This window comes from Mustela putorius, unplaced genomic scaffold, assembly GCF_011764305.1.
Source record: "Mustela putorius furo isolate JIRA1106 unplaced genomic scaffold, ASM1176430v1.1 tig00003972_pilon_pilon_pilon, whole genome shotgun sequence".
NCBI lineage: Eukaryota > Metazoa > Chordata > Mammalia > Carnivora > Mustelidae > Mustela > Mustela putorius.
Window position 1 is genome coordinate 12,955,980 of NW_025422115.1, and position 22,723 is coordinate 12,978,702.

Below are 22,723 nucleotides of genomic sequence, written 5' to 3' on the forward strand. Positions count from 1 at the left end.
GAGCGTATCATGCTTAGCGAAATAAGTCAAGCAGAGAAAGACAACTATCATATGATCTCCCTGATATGAGGAAGTGGTGATGCAACATGGGGGCTTAAGTGGGTACGAGAAGAATAAATGAAAGAAGATGGGATTGGGAGGGAGACAAACCATAAGTGACTCTTAATCTCACAAAACAAACTGAGGGTTGCTGGGGGGAGGGGGTTTGGGAGAAGGGGGTGGTATTATGGACATTGGGGAGGGTATGTGTTTTGGTGAGTGCTGTGAAGTGTGTAAACCTGGTGATTCACAGACCTGTACCCCTGGGGATAAAAATATATGTTTATAAAAAATAAAAAAATATATTAAAAAAAATGGACAGACATACAGATGGCCAACAGACATATAAAAAGGTGCTCAACATCACTCATTATTGGGGAAATACAAATTAAAACTACAATGAGATATCACCTTATACCTGTCTGAGTGGCTAAAATCAACATCATAAAAAATGACAGGTGTTGGCAAGGATGTGACTAAAAAGGAACACTTGTGCCCTGGTGGTGGGTCGTGAAAAGAAGGGCCATCTGTACCCCAATGTTTATAGCAACAATGGCCACGGTCGCCAAACTATGGAAAGAACCAAGATGCCCTTCAACAGACGAATGGATAAGGAAGATGTAGTCCATATACACTATGGAACATTATGCCTCCATCAGAAAGGACGAATACCCAACTTTTGTAGCCACATGGACGGGACTGGAAGAGATTATGCTGAGTGAAATAAGTCAAGCAGAGAGAGTCAATTATCATATGGTTTCACTTATTTGTGGAGCATAACAAATATCATGGAGGACAAGGGGTGTTAGAGAGGAGAAGGGAGTTGGGGGAAATTGGAAGAGGAGGTGAATTATGAGAGACTATGGACTTTGAAAAACAATCAGAGGGGTTTGAAGTGGCGGGGGGTGGGAGGTTGGGGCACCAGGTGGTGGGTATTTTTTTTTTAAAGATTTTATTTATTTATTTGACAGACAGAGATCACAAGTAGGCTGAGAGGCAGGCAGAGAGAGAGGAGGAAGCAGGCTCCCTGCTGAGCAGAGAGCCCGATGCGGGGCTCGATCCCAGGACCCTGAGATCATGACCTGAGCCGAAGGCAGAGGCTTAACCCACTGAGCCACCCAGGCGCCCAAGGTGGTGGGTATTATAGAGGGCATGGATTGCATGGAGCACTGGGTGTAGTGAAAAAAATAATGAATACTGTTTTTCTGAAAATAAATCAATTTAATTAAAAAGAAAAAAAAAGAAAACTGGTGCAGCCACTCTGGAAATTATATGGTGGTTCCTCAAAAAGTTAAAAACATAACTACCTTATGATTCAGCAATTGCACTAGTGGAAGAATACAAAAACACTAATTCAAGGAGATATACATTGTATATATACTAATATATACTAATTCAAGGAGATATACATTGTATATACAATGGAATATTATTTAGTCATAAGAAAGAATGAAATCTTGTCATTTGCAACAGCATGGATGGAGTTAGAGAGTATATGCTATAAGAAATGTCAGTCAGAGAAAGATAAGCATACCATATGGTTTCCACCCATATGTGGAATTTAAGAAGCAAAATAACCAAGCAAAGGAGGGAAAAAAAAGAAAAACGGGAGAGAGAGAAACCAGGAAACAAACTTTGATTACAGAGAACAAACTGATGGTTACCAGAGGGGGAGAAATTGGGGAGATGACTTAAATAAGTAATGGAAATTAAGGAGTGTACTTGGTAGGAGCACAGGATGAAGTATGCAAGTGTTGAATCACTAAAAATCTATACTTGAAAGTCATATAACATTGTATATTAACTAACTGGAATTAAATTAAGATTTTAAATCATAAAAAAGGGTTTATAATTGTAGTTACTCTATATACAGTTGGAGAGCAACCTCCAGTCAGATTGGAAGTATTACTACTAACTTCTGAGTAATTCATTATATAGAATTTTCATTCTACAGATGAGAATAGCAGCTAATAAAATGTCAGTTTATGTACAGAATACAAATGTAGTTGTTGAGGTTTCTGTCTTGCTTTTTCTTTTTTTTTTTTTTTCAGTTTTGAATTAGCATTGTGGGCTAATAAGAAGCAAACTTAATCTGTGCGCTGCCTGATCACTGTAGGCCATGGACAGTGACAGAACTGCCACATGTTTGAGCACAGGACGGATTAGACACATGAAAACAATTCTATGATGTTATAGCTTAAGAATCCAAATGATCAATGCTCCTCCCAGAGGGTCCATGTTAGGTCTGCTCTTTGCTTTTGAGGTGATTGTGGTAAGGCAACACTCAGAGAACAAAAATACAATAAATGAACAGAGTACACTATTGATGACCAGTGGTCTAAATTCCAAATATATTTCATCATGTTGAATACTATAATAAGTTATTAGTTATGAAAACCCCTAAATAATCCAAGATAAAATAGTCTATGAGCATGAATGGGCGCCCTGAGTTTGACAACAATGTCTTTACATTTATGTTTTGCCTTATATCTGTGAAAAGGCTTTCATATACAACATTGCATTTGATCTTCTATGTACATGTATGGAACAGGTGTGCCTTTCGCTTTTACAGGAGAGGTGGTGGAAAATAAAGAAATTAAGTAACATGTTTAAGTTTTTGAAGTTAATTATTGGGGAAAATTCTGCACTAAAACCCAGGTTTTTCTTTGTAAATCAAGCGAGCTCTCTACTGCCTCATTTTGAATGAATTCTTCAGACTAGGTATAATAGAAATAGTACCTTAATTAATTTATTATCCAATGTTCTGAATTCACAAAATATGTGTTTTGTTTCAGGGCCCTTCAAATAAGTCAAGAAAAATAAATCTTGAACATTTTATATAATTAATAAGGATTGTCAAAAATTCTGTATTTCCCCCAGTCTATCTGGGTGACATCAGAAATGAATCCAATACACAAAGAGAAAATATTTATAAATTTTTATCTATCAGATCAATTCAAGCTCAAGCTCACCCTCAACCCGTAAGCATATATGTACAACTTTGTTTTGATTTTATAGTTCATTCTGCTGATGATCCAGTTTTACTTGAGGCTAAAACAATAAACTTAGATGTCATCAGATGCATTTTCACTAAATACAATAGAAAAGAAAGTTTTCCTTTTTATTTTTCTATACCATAGAATCATAAGTGTAGTCCCTGAACTTGAAATCACATTCCAGGGGTTTCAAGACCCAGACTTTCCTGGTCTTTTCAATGTAATTCTAATAATAGGTTATTTTAGTTGCCAACACATAACACACTTATATGTGTAATTGTCAAATTTGCATTCCACCAAGAACAGTCTTTTACAGTCAAAATTTAAATTTCAAATACTAAAAGAAAAATTTAGAATTTATCTAATATTTACATCAGACATGAATAAATTTAATCCTTCCAATCACCTTAGGATAAAATATAACTAATCCAATTTAGCAAAGTTAGTACAAGAATCTGAAGAGGCAAAGACCATCTGCCCGAAGACCCACACCCATCACTGGCTTTGGTTGGAGTCTTTCCCTCCTGTGCTGCATCTACTCCATGCTCCTGTGGGAACAGACTCACAGTCCCTCTGGAAGATCCAGGCGCTGAAACTTAACTGTAATGGGTTTGGATCACTGGAGAAGTGGTGGAGTCTGAGAAGGAAACAGCAACTCATCGGGTCAGGGTAGATGCTGAGTGAGAATCACACTAGTGCATATATCCAAGAGCATCTGTCTGGCTGGATGCTGATTCTCCCAAACAGACCTTCTGAGCCAAAATTTTAACAAATGTATTCTTCCCTTCATATTTTCCTGAATTTTAAAATGTAATTATAAAATCCACTAGGGAATTCAGCAGCAAAGCTAACTTCCAATAACAACCTCCACAATGTCATGGGCCTGTAACAGAAGAGAATTCCACCAGAGTAGATCTTTCTAAATGTGCAAAAATATCTTTCTGAAGCTCAAATGTGGCAGTCTAATATTTTTAAGCATTCATATAGATATATAATCATAAGAGATAAAAGTGCATAAATCATAAGCATATAGGATAATCATATCACAAAATGAAAAAATACAATATTACCACCAGGCAGGCAAATAAAATGTTAACAGACTGCAAAAGTCCCCACATGCCTTTCCTAATCACTAATTCTTCTTCCTCCCCAAAGGAAACCACTACAGAGACTTCTAAAATTGTGTATTATATTTGTCTGTTTTTGAACTTTATATAAATGGCATCACACAATAAATGTTTTTTTGTGCCTGATGATTGTTTAGAAGATTTCTGAATGCTGTTACCTGAAGCAGTTATTCATTGCTGTGTGGAATTTGATTCCATGAATATACCATAATTTATTTATTTAACCTATTATAGAGGGACATCTGTTTCCAGATTTGTCTATCATAATAATGCTGTCTGGAATATTTCTGAGCCTGCCCTTTGGGACACAGATGCACCCATTTATATTGAGTACTGAGAGTATTGGGTCAGAGAGTGTATGGATGTTCAATTTCAGTCAATTTTCGTAAATAATGTCAAGCAGTCTCCCAAAGTAATTATATGAATATATATTTCAATTAATATATAAGAGTTTCAACTGTAACACATCCTTGTTGATGGTTAAGATTTCCAGCATTTCTAAATTAAGTGCATCACAGGCTAGAGAGAGGTCTCTCACTGTGGTTTCATGTGTATTCCTCTGGTGACTAGGGACACAGAGCATCTTCAGGTCTTTCCTGACCATTCAGATTCCATCTGTGGTAAACAAACAAACAAACCCCACCTACCCAAAAAAAAGAAAACCTGTTCACATTGTTACTGATTTTTTTCTATTGGTTTTAGGAATCTTTAATATATTTTCCACATAAGGCTTTGACAGCTAAAATTATTGCAAATATTTTTCCCACTCTTTGACTTTTCATAAACAAAAGTTTTACATTTTAATATAGTTCAATTTATTGGGTTTTTTTTCCTTTGATATACAAGTTACCTGGGATTGATTTTTGTGAGTGGTATGAAGTTGGGAGCAAATTTTTTTTCAATATGAATGTCAAATTGAAGCAGCAACACTTATTGAAAAAGACTCTTTTTTCCACTGCACTATAGTGCCCCTTTGTTATATAGGAGATAATTGAGTATCTCTGTTCTCATTTGTCTGTTTCTCTGCCCTTGTATCAATACCCTATTAAATAAGTTACTATACCATGAAGGGTTCTGGTTCAAGATGGTGAAGTAGGAAGTTCCTCAATTTACCTCCTCCCATGAACTCCAAGTCTACAGCTATATGAAGAACAAGTTCCTCTAGAGGAAACAAAATAAAACAAAACACAGGTAAAAACTGGCAGAACAACCTCTTTACTTCAGGGGGAAACCACCCTGAAGTGGGTAGGAAAGGCTGAGACATGATCTTGCTAACCTTCCTCCCACACACATACCCGGTGACCCACAACCTGGAGGAAACTCACAAAACAACAGCTTCTCTCTGCAGAATGAAAGGTTTGTGCATAACATCAGACACCCCAACTTTTAAGACCAGTACCTGAAATATGAGCCCCTGAAACATGTCTTTGAAGACCACAGGGTTGTGCTGAACTGAGGAAAAGCTCTCAAAGGGCCCACAGGTAGACTAACCTGCCTCAGAGAACAGGGCAGAAGTAGCACTTTGAAAAGCACCCAGACTCCTTATGAAAGAGACTTATTTCCTAAAGCTTTGGTCTGAGAGGTGGAGGCCTGCTGAGATACTCTCTGGGATCTGAGGACAATGTGCAACATCTCCTTGATCTCCCCCTGACTTGCTAAAACTGGTGGGCACCAGTTTTTTTTTCTTTTTAATTTCCCTTTTTCCTTTTCTTTTTCTTTTCCTTTCTTTGTCAGTTGCCATCTTTGTACTCCTTGTCTGCCTCACTCCAGCCACTAAGTGCCACCTTTGCACTTTCCCTCTATTGCACTCCAGAGCTGAAGTATCTCCCAGAGGGGAGCTTCTACACATGTCTGGAACCCTGGTTTTTATGTCTGGTGACCCAGTTTTTATGGATGCTACTCAGAGGACACCTCTTGATTGTCTGACTCTGGAGGGCAGGGGTTCCTGCATTCCTGGTCCCAGCACTGTAACAATCAGAGAGGCAGTTCTTGACAGACTCCCACTATCAGGACTCTACACAGAAAGCAGACTGAAATACACACAAGTCTTTCTGAGAAAGAGGCCCATTTGTTTTATAGGAACTTTGACCTCAGGGACAGGCTTCCAGTCTTGCAAACTTCTAGGAGCCTCTGGAAGGGCCCTGACAGAACAGAGACCAATGGACACAATCTTTGCACTGCCCTTCACTGTCATCTTCCAGAAAGGATCTCATTCCTTTGGTGCATGATTTTTGTGGTTATTGCTGAGGTAAACCTCCACATTGTCTATCTCTGATGGTAAGTGGGGCTTATGTTTGTGGGTCCATAAATACGTAATCTACAGAAAAAAAGTTCATAAATGTTTACCAACCTAGGGAATAATAAGCAGCAACAGACCCAACAGCTCAAAGTGAATAGAGGCCTATTCACTTATCATCATAGCTGAACCCTGAAAAGCAGGCTTCTTATTAAGCACACACCTAAGAGTTGCCTATAAACCTTCCCTGAGAACATGGAGGGTGGGCGTTATCTCCACTCTCACCTGCCATGCTCCAGAGTGCCACTGTCTCCTAAAGGGGACCTCTTATATGTGCCTGCTACTCTAGTGTTTATACCTGGTGCCCTGGTTTTTACTGCTGCTGCCCAGGGAATATTCCTGATCATATGGCTCTGATGGCTAGGGGGTTTACAATCCTGGGTCCCACAAAACTGTAACAATTAGAGAGACAGTTCTTGCCAGGCTACTACCCCCAGGGCATTGGACAAACAACAGACTAAAATATACCTCCAGCATGTCTGTGAGAGGCCACTTGCTGGTGCTGGAGTTTTGGTCTTAGGAGCAGGCTTCAGGTTTGGCACACCTCTTGGGGTTACACTGGTGCTCTCAGGAAATAAAAGCTGAGGAGGCTACTTTGCATTCTCTCTCTGCCTCACTACAGCTCACTGGTATCTACAGAAAAGGAGCTGGCACATCTGGAGGCCTATTTTTTGGTGGCTGCCACTCAGATGACACATCCAGATTGCCTGGCTCTGGGGTCTAATGGGACTTATGCTTGTGCTGCCACAGAACTGCGAATATTTGCATTCTTTAAATGCTGCTGCCTGAGAGTTGAGCTTCTAGTCAGCCTGAATCTAGGTGTTGACTGAGACCTTCCTTTTTCAGACACCAACTGGTCTTGGTACACCTGAACTACTCAGAAATATTAAAAATGAAATAGGCTGCTTAGACAAGCACAGGTTTTAGAGATAACCAAAAACTAAGGTAGGGTTGAATGAGAAGTTTCATCTCCTCCACAAGGCTAACACTTCAATATTGGGACACATCGTTGTTTCTTCTAATGCATAAAAACCAACACAAATAGTCATGCAAAATGAAGAAATAAAGGAATATGTTACAAATGAAAAACAAGACAAAACCCAGGGCGGGGGGGGAATAGAATGGAAATCGAGTTCAATGTAATGGTCAGAAAGATGCTTACGGAACTCAGGAGAGGAATAAATGAACACAGTAAGACTTTCAACAAAGAGATAGAAAATATAAGAAGGTTCCAAACAGAAGCCACATTACTGAGGAGTACAGTAACTGAAATTAAAAAATACACTAGGGGGACTCAACAGCAGACTAACCAAAGCAGAGAAAAGAATCAGTGAAACAAAGACAGGATCTCACCCTAATCAGAGTAGCAAGAAAAGGAAAATGGAAAAAAAGGAAAGACAGCTTAAGAGGTTTATGGGATATTAAGTGTACTAACAGTCACATTAAAGGGATCTGAGAAGAAGAGAGAGAGAAGGGGACAAAAATGTATTTGAAGAAATAATGCCTGAAAATTTGCCTGATATGTGGAAAAAAACAGACATCTTGATCTAGAAATCCCAGAGAGTTCCAAATAAGGTGATTCTGAGGATACCCACACCAAGACATATGATAATTATTTTTGTCAAAAGTTAAAGACAAGGAAAGAATCTTAAAAGAAGCAAGAGGGGAGGAAAAATTTTTATGTACAAGGGAACCCAAATCAGACTATCAGCAAATTTTTAAGCAGAAACTTTACAAGCCAGAAGGGATGGCATGATTATGTTCAAAGGGCTGAAGAAAGAAAAAAATTCAACTAAGAATACTCTACCCAGAAGCGTTATCACTCAGAATTAGAGGAGAAATAGTTTTCCGGATTAACCAAAAGCTAAAGAAGTTTATCACCACTAAACCAGCTTTAGAAGAAAAGTTAAAGGACCATCTTTAAGCTGAAAAAGAAAGGACACTAATTATCAACAAGAAAACATATGAAAGTATAAATTGACTTGTAAATGTATATTTCCTTTACTTCATTTACTTTACTATATTTAGTAAAAGTAGTGGATTAACCACTTATAAAGCTAGTATGAAGATTAAAAGACAAAAGTAGTAAAATAAGTAAAATATGACATTGAAAATGTAAAATATGGAGCCTATAGGGTTTTAGAATGCATTCACACTTAAGTTGTTATCAATTCAAAACAGATTGTTATAAATATGAATTGTTATATGTAAGCTTCATGTTAACCAACAAGCAAAAACTTAGATACACAAAAAATAATGAAGAAGGAATCTGAATGTACCACTAAAGAAAGTCATTTAACCACAAAGAAAGAGCTTAAGATAAGAAAGGAACAGAAGAATTATAAAACAGCTTAAAAACAGTTAACAAAGTAGCAATAAAAATATACCTACAAATAATTATCTTAAATATAAATGGAATAAATTCTCCAGTCAAAAGACACAGGGTGATTGAATAGATAAAATACAAAGAAACAAACAAATAAAAACCCGAGATCCATCCTTATGCTGCTTACAAGACACACATTTGAGATTTAAGGACACACAGAGACTAAAATGGAAGGTATAGAAAGAGATGTTACATGTAAATGGAAACAAAGAGAAAGGTGGGATATCTATAGCAATATCAGATAAAATCAACCTTAAAACATTCTGTAATAGACAAAGAAAGGCATTACTTCATGATAAAGGGTTCAATCCACAGAGAATATAAAATATGTAACATATAATACATATAACATGTGTACTCGCATAGATATTGATGCACCCAACAAGGGAACATCTAAACACATGAAGTAATACAAACATACCCAAAGGAAGAAAACTACAAAATCCAATAATAGCAGGGGACTTTAACATCTCACTTACATCAATGGATAGATCAAGCAGACAGAAAGTCGATAAGGAAACATAGGCTTTAAACAACAGGTTAGACCATATGGACTTAACAGATATTTACAGAACATTCCATCCAAAAGCAACAGAACACACATTCTTCTCAAGTGTATAAGGGACATTCTCCAGGACAGATTATGTGTTAGGCAAAAAACCAAGTCTTAACGAATTTAAGACTGAAATCACATCAAGTGTCTTTTCCAACCATGATGGTATGAAATCAGGAACCAATTACAAGAAGGAAACTGAAAAATTCACACATATGAGGAGAGTAAATAATATGCTACTGAACAACTAATGGGTCAAAGAAATAAAATATTACCTCAAGATAAATGAAAATGGAAATATAAGATATCAAAATTAATGGGTTACAGCAAAAGCAATTTTAAGAGGGAAGTTCAGAGCCACAGATAACTATATTAAGAAACAAGAAAAACTCAAATAAACAATCCAATCATATCTAAAGGAAAAACAACAACTACTACTACAAAAAATGCATTCTAAAGTTAGTAGAAGAAAGGAAATAGCAAAGATCAAAGCAGAAATTAAGGAAAAAGAGACTAAAAAGACAATAGAAAAGATCAATAAAACCAGACTTGGCTCTTTAAGAGATAAACCAAATGACAAAACTTTAGCTACAGTCACCAGGAAAAAAGAGATGGCTCAAATAAATGAAACCAGAAATGAAAGTAGAAACTTTACAACTCATACCACAAAAACGCAAAGGATCATAAAAGATTACTATGAACAATTATACATCAAATTGGGAAACTAGAAGAAATTGATAAATGTAAAAAAAAAATATACAATCTTCCAAGACTGAATCATGAAGAAATAAAATACTCAAAAAACCCACCATTACTAGTAAGGATATTGAATATTAATAATAATAATAGTCCAGGACCAATCAGCTTCACTTGATTTCTACCAAAAATTCAAAGAGTTAATACCAATCTTTCTTAAACCTTTTCAAAAAAATACAAGGGAAGCAAACACACCCAAACTTATTTTTGAGGCCAGAATTACCCTGATACCAAAACAATAAAGAACACAAAAAAGGGTCAATATCCCTGATGAATATAGGTGAAAAAAATCATCAAAAAATACTAGCAAATCAAATTTAACAATACATTATAATGATCATACACCATGATCAAATGAGATTTATTCCGTATTTGTAAGGACAGATCAAAATCTACAAATCAATCCATCAATGTGATGTACCACATTAAGAAAATGAGAAATAATTATCCAAAGATGCAGAAATAGCATTTGACAAAATTCAACATTCATTTATGACAAAAACTCTCACCAGAGTGAATATAAAGAGGAATTTCCTCAACATAATAAAGGTCATATATATCAAGTCCAGTACTAACATAATACTCAACAATAAAATGCTGAAACCTTTTCCTCCATGATCAGGAAAAAGACAAGTATACCTAGTCTCACCAATTTTATTCAACATAGTATTGGAAGTCCTAGCCATAACAAATAGTAAAGAAAAATAAATAAAAGGCATCCATCAAAAAAAATAAAAACAAACAAAAAAAACAAAAAATGAAATCTTGCCATTTGCAATGACATGGAGGGAACTAGAGGGTATTATGCTAAGTGAAGTAAGTCAATCAGAGAAAGACAAGTATCCTATGATCTCACCAATATGAAGAATTTGAGAAACAAGACAGGATCATAGGGGAAGGGAGGGAAAAATGAAACAAGATGAAACCAGAGAGGGAGACAAAGCATACGAGACTCTTAATCTCAGGGGACAAATTGAGGGTTTCTGGAGGGGATGGGGAAAGGAGGGAGAGGGTGGCTGGATGATGGACACTGGGGAGGGTATGTGCTATGGTGAGCGCTGTGAATTGTGTAAGACTGATGAATTACAGACCTGTACCCCTGAAACAAATAATACATTCTATGTTAATAAAAAAGGCATCCAAATTACAAAAGAAGTAAAACTCACTATTTGCAGACAATGTAATACTATATATAGAAAACCTTAAAAACTTTACGAAAAAAAACAAACAAACCCAGAATTAATGAATAAATTCAGCAAAGTTACAGGACAAAAACAACATACAGAAATGAGTTACATTTCTATACACTTATAATGAGCTATCAGAAAGAGAAGTTTGTTTTTTATATCCCATCTACAGTCACCTCAAAAAGAATAAAATACCCAGGAATAAATTTAAACAAGGAGATTAAAAAACCTGTACACTGAAAACTATGACACTCATGAAAGTAATTGAAAGCACAAATAAATGGAAAGATGTCCTATGCTTATGGATTGGAAGAATTAATATTGTTAAAATGTCCATAGTATCCAAAGTAATCTTGAGGATAGATTCAATGCAATCCCTATCAAAAGTCCCATGGAATTTTACACAGAATTGAAGGAAACAATGCTAATATTTGTATGGAACCACAAAGAGTTTAAGTAGCCTAAACAATCTTGAAAAAGAAAAACAAAGCTGGAGATATCACACACCCTGATTTCAAATTACATTACGGAGTTATATATTCAAATCAGACATTGGCATAAAAACAGACACATATATTGGTGGAACAGACGAGACAACCCACAAATAAACCCATGCATTTGTGGTCAACTAATTAATGGCAAAGCATCCAAAAATAAGGGAGAAAGGAGAGTTTCTTCAATAAATGGTCTTGGGGAAACTGGACAGCAATATCCAGAAGAATGAAATTGAAAAAATGTATTCATACACAAAAATTAACTCAAAATGGATTAAACAATTAAATGTAAGACTTGAGGGGCGCCTGGGTGGCTCAGTGGTTAAGCCGCTGCCTTCGGCTCAGGTCATGATCTCAGGGTCCTGGGATCAAGTCCCGCATCGGGCTCTCTGCTCGGCAGGGAGCCTGCTTCCTCCTCTCTCTCTCTGCCTGCCTCTCTACCTACTTGTGATTTCTCTCTGTCAAATAAATAAATAAAATCTTTAAAAAAAAAAATGTAAGACTTGAAACCATAAAATTTCTAAAAGAAACACAGGTAGTAAATTTGTTGATATTAGCCCTTGTTATGAGTTTTAGGATTTGCACAAAAACAAAACCAATAAACATGAAAATAAACAAGTGGGTCCATATCAAACTAAAAGTCTTCTTCAGAGCAGAGAAAACCATCAACAAAATGAAAATGCGACCTCCCAGATGGGAGAAGATATTTGCAAATCATATATCCAATAAGTTAATAATATCCAAAAGATATGAAGAACTCATGCTAATCTATAGCAAAACATCTAATTTAAAAGTAGGCAGATGATCTAATTTAAAACAGATTTTTTTTTCCCCAAAGAAGACATACAAAAGGCCCACAGGAACATGGAAACATGCTCAACATCACTAATCATCAGAAAAATGCAAATCAAAACCACAATGAGATAGCACCTCACACTTATTAGAATGGTTATTATCAAAAAGACAAAAAGGCAGGATAACAAGTTATTTTGAGGATAGAGAGATAAAGGATCCCTGTGCACTGCTGGTAAGAATATAAATTGGTGGAGTCACTGTGGAAAGCAGTATGGAGTTCCTCAAGAAATTAAAAATAGAACTACCATACCCAGCAATTCCACTTCTGAGTATTTATCTAAGAAAACAACAAGACTAACTCCAAAAGAGAACTGCACCCCCATGTTCATTCCAGCATTATTTACAATAGCCAAGATATGGAAATAAACAAAGTGTCCATCAACAATTGAATGGATAAAGAATATATATATATAATAAATAAAAAATATATGTGATATCTTAATGATATGATACAATAATATCCATATATATGGATAAGGAAAAATATATATCACATATATGTAAAAATATAAAAATTATATATATATATATATATATATATATATATATATATATATATATATAATTTGGCCTTAAAGAAGAATGATATCAGGGCATCTGGGTGGCTCAGTGGGTTAAAGCCTCTGCCTTTGGCTCAGGTCATGGTCCAGGGTCTTGGGATCAAGCCCCACATTGCACTCTCTGCTCAGCAGGGATCCTGCTTCCTCCTCTCTCTCTCTCTGCCTGCCTCTCTGCCTACTTGTGATCTGCCAAATAAATAAATAAAATCTTTTTTAAAAAATGTTATCTTGTCATTTGCAATGGGATGGGTGAAAAGGGTAATGTATCTTCTCTTCTTTATGATTTTCTTAAAATTTCTTAAAATTTTCTCCTCTTGCCTACCTTATCATATAATACAGTATATAATACATATAATCACATAAACTATGTGTTAATCGATTGCCAGTGCTATCAGTACAGCTTCCAGTCAACAGTAGGTTACTAATTGTTAATTTCCAAGTAAACTTTTGACTGCATGGAAGGTTAGCACCCCAACACTGTGTTGTTCAAGCGTCAACTGTATTACTTTTTCTATGGACATTAATTAAACTTTCTAATCAAAAGCAGAGATAGAATAGATGAAAACATGATCCAACTATACTCTAGCTACAAGGGACTCATTTTTGATTCAAAGACACAAATAGTTGAAAATGAAAGGATGGAAAAAGACATTCTATGCAAATAGTAACCAAAAGAGAGCTGAGGTGGCTATAGTAACTTTAGAAAAAAATATACTTTAAATTTAAAAAAAAGTTACAAGAGACAAACAAGGTCACTATATATTAATACAAAGTTAAATAAAACAAGAAGATAAAATAAATTTAAACATTTATGAACCTAATAACAGATCCTCAAAGTATAAAAAGAAAAATTGATAAGGCACCTGGGTGTTTCAGTCAGTTAAGCGGCTGCCTTCAGCTCCTGGGATTGAGTGCTGCATCAGGCTACCTGCTCAGTAGAGAATCTGCTTCTCCCTCTCACTCTGCCTGCTTCTCTGCCTACTTATGCTCTCTATCTCTTATCGGATAAATAAATAAAATCTTAAAACAAAGAAAAAGAAATTGATAGTATTGTAAAAGAAAAAAAAAACAGTTCTTCAATAAGAATTGGAGATTCCAATACCTGCTTTCAATAATAGATGAAACAACTAGATGTTGGAAAGAAAAAATTTTTCTCAAAACTTTAAGATTCCTCTAGCTAGTCTAATAATTAAATTGACTAAATTAAATTGATTAAATTAAATTAAATGGGACAGATTAATAGGAGGAAAAAGCAAAGCTTAATTACATACACACAGGGAACTAACAGTGAAATTGAGACCCAAACAAATAACCAAGGCCAATAGTTTTTATCCTTTTTAGACAGAGATAATAAACTTGTGAGAAGTTGACGGGAAAAAAATAAACTTAAGTCTAGGAGCTTCAATTAGTAAGGAATTCTAAATAGAATTTGGGTTGAGGTAGTAAATTATTAGAAAAGTACCTAGGGTTGTTTATACAGCCTTCTTAGCTCTATCTATGGTGATAGGGATGTCCCTTTACCTCCTGGCACATGGAGGGTATCTTTCACATGGGAGATTTATTTCCTGCTATCTGGAGACAGAGGCAGGAGAGTCAGAGTATTCTTCTTGTACTGGCTTTTTCTTATGTAACTTTTAATTCAAAATAATCAATTTGCCAAAGTGGGTCATTTTGGGCAGCCTGCCCTTGGCCTCTACATGGACAGCAGATAAGTAAAAAATAGAGGACTTAACATCATAAATCAACTAGATTAAAGAGCAATATACAGAACACTCTACCCAACAACAGATTGTCTCCTGTATACGGGGCATTTTCCAGGATAGACCACGAATCAAGGTAGGCCATAAATCCAGTCTCAGCAGATTTTTTTTAAAAGATAGATATCATAAAAAGTATCTTATCTGACCACAACTGGATGAAATTAGAAATCAATAATAGAAGGAAAAATTAGAAAAGCAAGATATGTGTGGAAATTAAACAACATAGCTTAAAACAACCAATGGTTAAAAAATAAATAACAATGAAATTGAAAAAAATTGAAGAAAAAGTAAAATGGAAACACAATATCTCTAAAAGATATGGGATGCAATGAAAATAATACTGACATGAAAACTGATAGATCTAAACACTTATTTTAAAGGCCAAGAAAGATCTCAAATCCATATGTTAGTTTCACAGCTTGAGAAACTTGAAGAACATACTACATACAAAGCCAGTAGAAGAAAAGAAGAGCAGAGCAGAGATAAGTGACACAGAAAACAGAAAAACAGAAAAAAATCAATACCACCAAAAGGTGACTCTTTGAAAAGATTAACAAATTTGATGAACTTTTAGTTACACAGATTGTTAAAAAGTAGAAAGAGGGAGAACTTAAATTAGTAAAATCAGAAATGAAATGTAGACATTACTACCAATTTAAAGAAATAAAAATGATTATAAGAAGGCAGTACAAACTATTGTATATCAACAAGTGGATAACTAAATGAATTTTCAAATGCTTAGAAACACAAAATATACTGAGACTGAATCACAAGAAATAGAAAATCTGAATAGATCTATAACTAGTATGGAGATCAAATCAGAAATTGAAAACTTCTTAAAAAAAAAAAAAACAACCTCAGGATCAGATAGTTACTCTGGTAAATTTTAACAACACTTAAAGAATAAACGATCCTTTCCAAAATGTTCCAGAAAGCTGAAGAGGAAGGAATACTTTCTAACTCATTCTGTGAAGCAAGCTTTACCTTAATACCAAAACCAGATAAAATCCCTAAAAGAAATTAAACTATAGACCAGTATCTCTTATGAATATTCATGCAAAAAATCTGAACAATACACTAACAAGCTAAATTCAGGTGCATATTAAAAATAATTATATACAACGACCAAGTGGGATTTATTCCTGGAATGCAAAGATGGTTGACATCAATCAATGCAGTACACTAAATTATCAGAAAGCATAAAACAACAACAACAACAACAAAAACCCCTATTGGTCATCTCAATTGATATAGAAAAAGCAGTTGACAAAATTCAACAACTTTTCATGATAAAAATACTCGACAAATTAGGAATAGACAGAAACTACCGCAACAAAAAATGGCCATATATGAAAAACCCAGTTAACATCTAAAGACTAAAACTCTTTCTCTAAGATTAGAAACAGAACAATGATATTCACTTTTGCCCCTTCTTTTCAATATAGTATTGAAAATTATAGACAGAGAAATTAGACAAGAAAAATAAACAAAAGGCATCTAATTGGAAAGGAAGAAGTAAAATTATCTCTGTTCACAGATGATATCATCTTATATTAGAAACACTAAAGGTCACACACACACACACACACACAGATAAATTGACAATAAAATTCAGCAGAGTTGCAGGACATAAAAATCAACAGTCCAAAATCAGTTACATTTTCATACACTAATAATGAAAAATCTGAAAAGGAAATTTTAAAAATTCCACTTACAATCATAGCAAAAATAATAAAATAGTTAGGAATTAACCTAACCAAGGATATGAAAGACTAGAATGAACACTACAAAATATAGCTGAAATTACAGAAGACTTTTATCAATGGAGAAACATTTCCTAGTCAATGATTGGAAGACTTAATATTGTTATGATGTCAATTCTACACAAAGGGATATGCGTATTTTTTAAAGATTTTATTTATCTATTATTTGAGAGAGGGAATGAGAGAGATCATCAGGAGACACAGACTCCCGGTCAAGCAGGGAGCCCAATGTGGGACTTGATCCCAGGTCTCCAGGATCATGACCTGAGCAGAAGGCAGTCGCCACCCAGGCACCGAAGGGATACGCAGATTTAATGTAAACCTTATCAAAATTCCAATGACATTATTTTATAGAAACCAAAAAAACATTTTCTCAAATTCACATGAATCTCAAAGAACACTGAATAGCTGAAAAAGTCTTGAGAAAGAAGAATGAAGCTGGAAGACTCACACTGGTTTGTGAACTTACAACAGAGCCACAATAAACAAAAAAGTGTGGTATAGGCATTAAAAAAATAATAATAAGCCCAGAAATAAATCCCTGCATATATGGTCAAGTGACTTACCAAAGTGTGCCAAGACCATTCAGTGACAGACAAAAGTAGTCTTTTCCACAAAGGGTGCTTGGAAAACTGTCATTCACATGCAAAGGAATGACTTTGAAACTTCACCTAACTATATGCGAATATGAACTCAGCATATGTCAAAGCTAAAACTATCAGACTTGAAGAGAACAACATAGAAGAAAGTTGCATGAGTTTGAATTTGACATTGATTACTTGGATATGACACCAAAATCAGCCAAAAAAAAAAAAATAGACAAATTGATCGTCATCAAAATTTAAAATTTTATGCATCAAAGGGCACTATCAACTCAGTAGAGAAGCAACATAAATAATAGGAGAAAGTATTTTCAAATTATATATATGTTAAGGTGTTAATATCCAGAATATATATTTAAAAAACCCTATCGTTCAAAAATGGAAAAAAAAGAAACAACCCATTTCAAAACTGGTCCAATTTCTTTAAGAAAGTATACAAATGTCCAGTAAGCACATGATGTGATGCTCAACATTACTAATCATTAGAGAAATGCAAATCAAAACAACAGTGGCTATTATAAAAACAAAACAATTGTAGCTGGGTACTATAAAAACAACAAAAACAGAAAATAGGTATTGTTGAGGAAGTGGAGAACTTGGAACTCTTGCTCTTAGGAACGCAGAATACTGAAGTCACTGTGGAAAGCAGTAGGCCGGTTCCTCAGAAAATTAAACATATAAAAAAATTAAACATATAATTACCCTATGATCCAAAAATTCTACTTCTGGTTATACACAGAAAAGAACTGGAAGCAGGGGCTTGAGCAGGTATTTGTATACCAATGCTCATAGAAACATTATTCAGAGTTGTTAATAGGTGAAACAACCCAAATGTCCACAGATACATGAATGCATAAACAAATTTTGGCATATACATAAAATGGAATGTTATTCTACCTTAAAAAGGAATAAAATACTAATCACATGCTATAACATGTATGAATCTTGGAAATATTATGATAAGTAAAACAAGACAGACACAAAGGGAGAATTATTATTATATGATTCTACTGATATGAGATACCTAGAACAGTCAAATCTTTTAGTGTCAGAATTATACGCTTAAACAAGGTTAAGTGTAATTTTATATTAGGCATACCTTACCACAATTAAAAAAGATAATTCATTGTTAATGAAAAAGACAACTGAGTCACAACCTATGTGGAAGTAACGTGTGACAACAGCAAAAACAACAGAAAAAAAAAGAAGTATATTATAAGATTCATATACCATACATGAAATGGCATAATGTTAATTAAAGGTAGACTATGTAATACTTTAAAGGTATCTATTTTAAACTCTAGGACAACTAGTAAAAACAAAATAAAATAGATATAACAAGTAATACAGAGAAAAATGAAATCAGAATAGAAAATTGTAAGTCTTTTTAAAAACCTCAATTGCTTCAATTGCCAAGTAATGTAAGTGAAGGAGTCAGGCTAAGTGTAAAATAGACTACATTGTTCTAAGAAGCCCATTCCCAAAATAAGTGGAGTGGGGTAGGGCAAAAGGACAGAAATGTATGCCTATGAATTGTTAAATCTGCTTTCAATTTTTTTCTCTTTTAAGAAAACCCAGAGATCTCGAGTATTTTCTCACTCATTTCTTTGCTTACTTATTTATGTGAAACCTGGTTTTTAATTGTTTTCTCTAATTTATTTTAAAACAGTACTGGCTAATTAAAACATGGTCATAGTTTATATGTAGCCTTCAGATGACTACTATGGGAGTTCTAATTTAAATAAGGTGAGTGCTCTATTTGGCAGCACATATACTAAAATTGGAATGATATGAAGAAGATTAGCATTGCCCCTACACAACAATGACACACAAACTCATGAAGTGTTCCATATTTAAGAACGAACGAATGAATGAATGAATGAAATGAAAATAAAAGAAATAAATGATGAATTAAAAATACGGAGTATGCTTTCTGTGGATGGAGCATTTTTTACATAGCACACCCCGTACCTTCTACCCTTGTTCCTTTGTTCTGTCTACCCTTGTTCTTTTGCTTTTTCTGATATTTTCTGTCAAATACTCTTTCAGAGTCCAAATCAAGTGCCATCTTTCCCTGGAATTTTTCTTCCTCTTCTAGTCAAACTTGAGCTTTTGGTTTTCTTAACAATCAAGACTGCCTTGTCTCTGTTTGGGCAAAGCACTTAAAAATCTGCTTTGAATACCCAAGAATCAACTTATTGTTCCATTAATGAAATAATTCAAACGTCTATTAAAGTCCCAGCATGGGCTGACACTGTGATGTTCTTACCTGCTTTTAGCCTGGATTTTCCTCCTCCCAACACTTTTTCTCTATACAGTTTCCCAAGGTGAATCTCTTCTAGAATTATGTCCTTCCCCATCCAACAAAACTATTCAGTAGCTCCTTCTTATTTGCAGGAGGAAGTTAACTTCTCCCCATTTCCTGTCTTCTTGTACCTGGTCCCAGTACATCTGCCTCATCTTACCTCTTGCTTTCTTTCCCCTGATTCTTCATAAATACAAAATTAACTAGAGTCCCACAAAATTGCCTTATTCTGTGCAAGTTAGCTCTTAGCTTAGGACATCCTCCACTCAACTTGTCAAGCTCTGCTTCCTCATGGTGATATTGGTTCTCCATTTCAGCCATCTCTACTACATCTGCCCACATGAACAGAGCCTCCCTTCTCAGTCTCTGCTTAGGATGGCATAGAGGGGGTGTTATTGGGGCAAGTGCTCCACCCATTGCCCAGTTTCCCATGTTCAACTATTTTAGGCTCTCACACTGGAAACTCATTCTTAATGAGACTGGTTAACCCTGAGGTTATGTGGAACTGGGGTGCCCTCTACTGCTTTCCAGAACTGTAACTATTTTGCTTTATGTCTTTCAATAAAAGGGAAAATGCTAATGGAACAAATGGGAATTCAGCTGATAGACTGTTATTTCTCAGGGTAAACACTGAATTCTGTATCAAAACAAATAAGCACTATTAAAATGGTAATAAGTATTCCTCTACATACGAGTTTCTATATAATTTTGATATGTCATTATTTCACTATCCCCATAGGTCCATCTAACCTAAGGCTCGGTTATATGTTCATAAAAATTAAGAAAAGAGACTGGGTTATCATGTCATCATACGGAAGAGGTAAGTATCTAAGCCACAAGCTTAAATAAATTTAAAAGATTAGATTTTTTAAGATAATTTCCACTATGTTCCATATGTTCAATATGCACTGAAATTAAACTAATAGAAAGCTTACCCAAAACATAGATATTTTTAAAATTGATTCATTAAAAGAACATAAATTCACTTATAGTGGATATTTCATTACTTATCAATGATATCTTGATAAGGTGTTATTGTGAAGATTTAATGTCCATAACTCTCACTAATCCCAAAGTAATCTCTGAGTTCTCCACATTTTCTTTTCTTGCAAAAATTTCTGACTGACTTTGTTTCATAATCTGGAAAGCTTTAAATTCACTAGTTATTTGAACTCTTTCATTTGTCTTATGCTGTTTAATCCTGAAAGAAAATGAGCTGTCACGGGTATACCTAAATCTAGAATTCTAAGACCTAAAAGGTGAAAATTATATTAAGTTGATTCTGATTGTTTTTAATGATTTTTACTGTCAACAAGACTATCTCAGTGATAGGCCTTTTGAAAAATTAGAAAATGAAGAAATGTATGTGTTCAAGTTAATCAGTTTAGAATCAGAAAAACCTTTCAAATGAACATCTCATCTAATTTGTACCACTAAAATCAGAATTATTTAATATTGTGGTAAATGTATATCCAGAGTAACACCTCCCGTATATTTGTAACATTTCATACATTTTTTTATGTCTTGTTCAGAAATATATTTAAAATTACTCATTTTTGGAGAAACTCAGAATTTTTGAAATATGCAAAAGTATCAGCAGATAACTTAGATTTGGAACACCTGGTATTGGGCACAACTGAAGAATAAAGTAATTTCACACACTGAAAGATTAAAGATCCTTTCTGCAGCAGAGTTAGAGACTCGGCTTTTCTCACAATCATTCTGTTAAAAGTGACTATTAACAATGCAGTGTCACAAAAGCTGTGGAACAGTAGTATAAAGCTCATCATTTTCTTGGTGGTTTAACTTTAAATCTTGATCATTTTCTCCCAGATGTTTTCATAGTCAAGAGGCATCTACCTCCTGAGGTACTGGGCTTGCTTTTTGCATCCATCTTATTTGTGCTGCTTGGACCCTATTTCCTTCCAGTTGTCTTTAGTGCCACCTCGCAGGGTCTGTACCACTGAGACAGAGACAGACATAACTCAACAACCCCAGTACTGAAACCCAGGTATGCATGGGTACCAGCGGCAGTGCAGTGCACCAATGTCCCGGGTCCCCGGAGCTTTCCCGTTGCTTAACCCCAGAGCTGCTCTCAGGTCTTCAGACCCACAACCCTTGCTATAGACACGGTTTGTTGTTGTTGTTGTTGTTGTTTGTTCAAAAAATAACACTTCGGGGGGGGGGGATGTATATTGCGATTAGGTAAATTTTAATTCTAATCCAGTTTTGCTCTTTCTTTCCCGTCGCAATGAATTACAGGTAAAAAAGGAGCCTCACTAAGGAGTTCTTCCTCAAGAGAGGAGGAGATCAGGGCATGGAGGCCTGTGGTAGGACTGAAGAGGAACACAAGGTTAGGGAGGTACTCAAGCTTGGACCTAACAAGAAAAACTTGGCCCAACGACCTCTGGCTACCGCTTTGCTGACAGTCCCCTCCACCTTTGCTGTAAAAAGGGGAAACCAGTGGTTATTACAGGAGGCACCAAATATGCTCCTGAAGGCCATCAAGAAACTTCAGATATATGGCCTATTCCAAACCAGGCCAAGCCGCGGGCCCTCAGCCCTCCCCCTCTGCTGAGCCGGCCCGAGGGCGCATTTGGTGAGAGTCTGGCGGCCTCTACCGGAGTGCCTCTGCAGAGGAACGTTCGTCAAACCCAGAGACGACATGTGGCGCTCAGGAGAGGTGAGAGCGAGTGCGCGAGTGCACTGGGGGCGCGGGGGGGATCTGCAGCGGGGCAGCGCGCGGCCTCGGGCGCGGCGCAGAGCGGAGCCGCAGGGCGGCGGCGGGAGCGCGGGGCGGCGGATCCGCTCGGCCGGGGAGAACTGGGCAAGTTCGCGCTGGCAGCATGGGGCGGTGACGCCGCACCGGCCTTCCGCGCCTGCCAGCCGGGCGAGAGCAGGCGGAGGAGGAGGAGGACGATGCACCCTCGCCGACGGCTCGCCTTCCTGGCAGCTGGGTAAGAAGATGCGGGCGAGGGTGAGAGAAAGGGCGGCCCCGGCCGGGCGCGCACCCCTCCCCTCGGCGCTCTGGAGCCGCGAACTGC

The 22,723-nt window shown here is 36.0% G+C and overlaps 1 protein-coding gene and 1 non-coding gene across 3 annotated transcripts in view; both read left to right on the forward strand.

The window, feature by feature from the left end:
- Positions 1-19,124: 19,124 nt before the first annotated feature.
- Positions 19,125-19,231, forward strand: LOC123389396. Its single transcript, XR_006604003.1, has one exon. It is a non-coding gene; the product is annotated as a U6 spliceosomal RNA (small nuclear RNA).
- A 3,007-nt stretch (positions 19,232-22,238) lies between these two features.
- The window catches only part of GABRA5 (gamma-aminobutyric acid type A receptor subunit alpha5), an 82,840-nt gene continuing 82,355 nt past the window's right edge, over positions 22,239-22,723 (forward strand). Inside the window, exon 1 of one of the 2 annotated variants that reach the window (XM_004779161.3) lies at positions 22,239-22,362. The gene's annotated coding sequence lies outside the window, so the exon portion shown is untranslated. The other variant, XM_004779158.3, reaches the window with a different exon arrangement.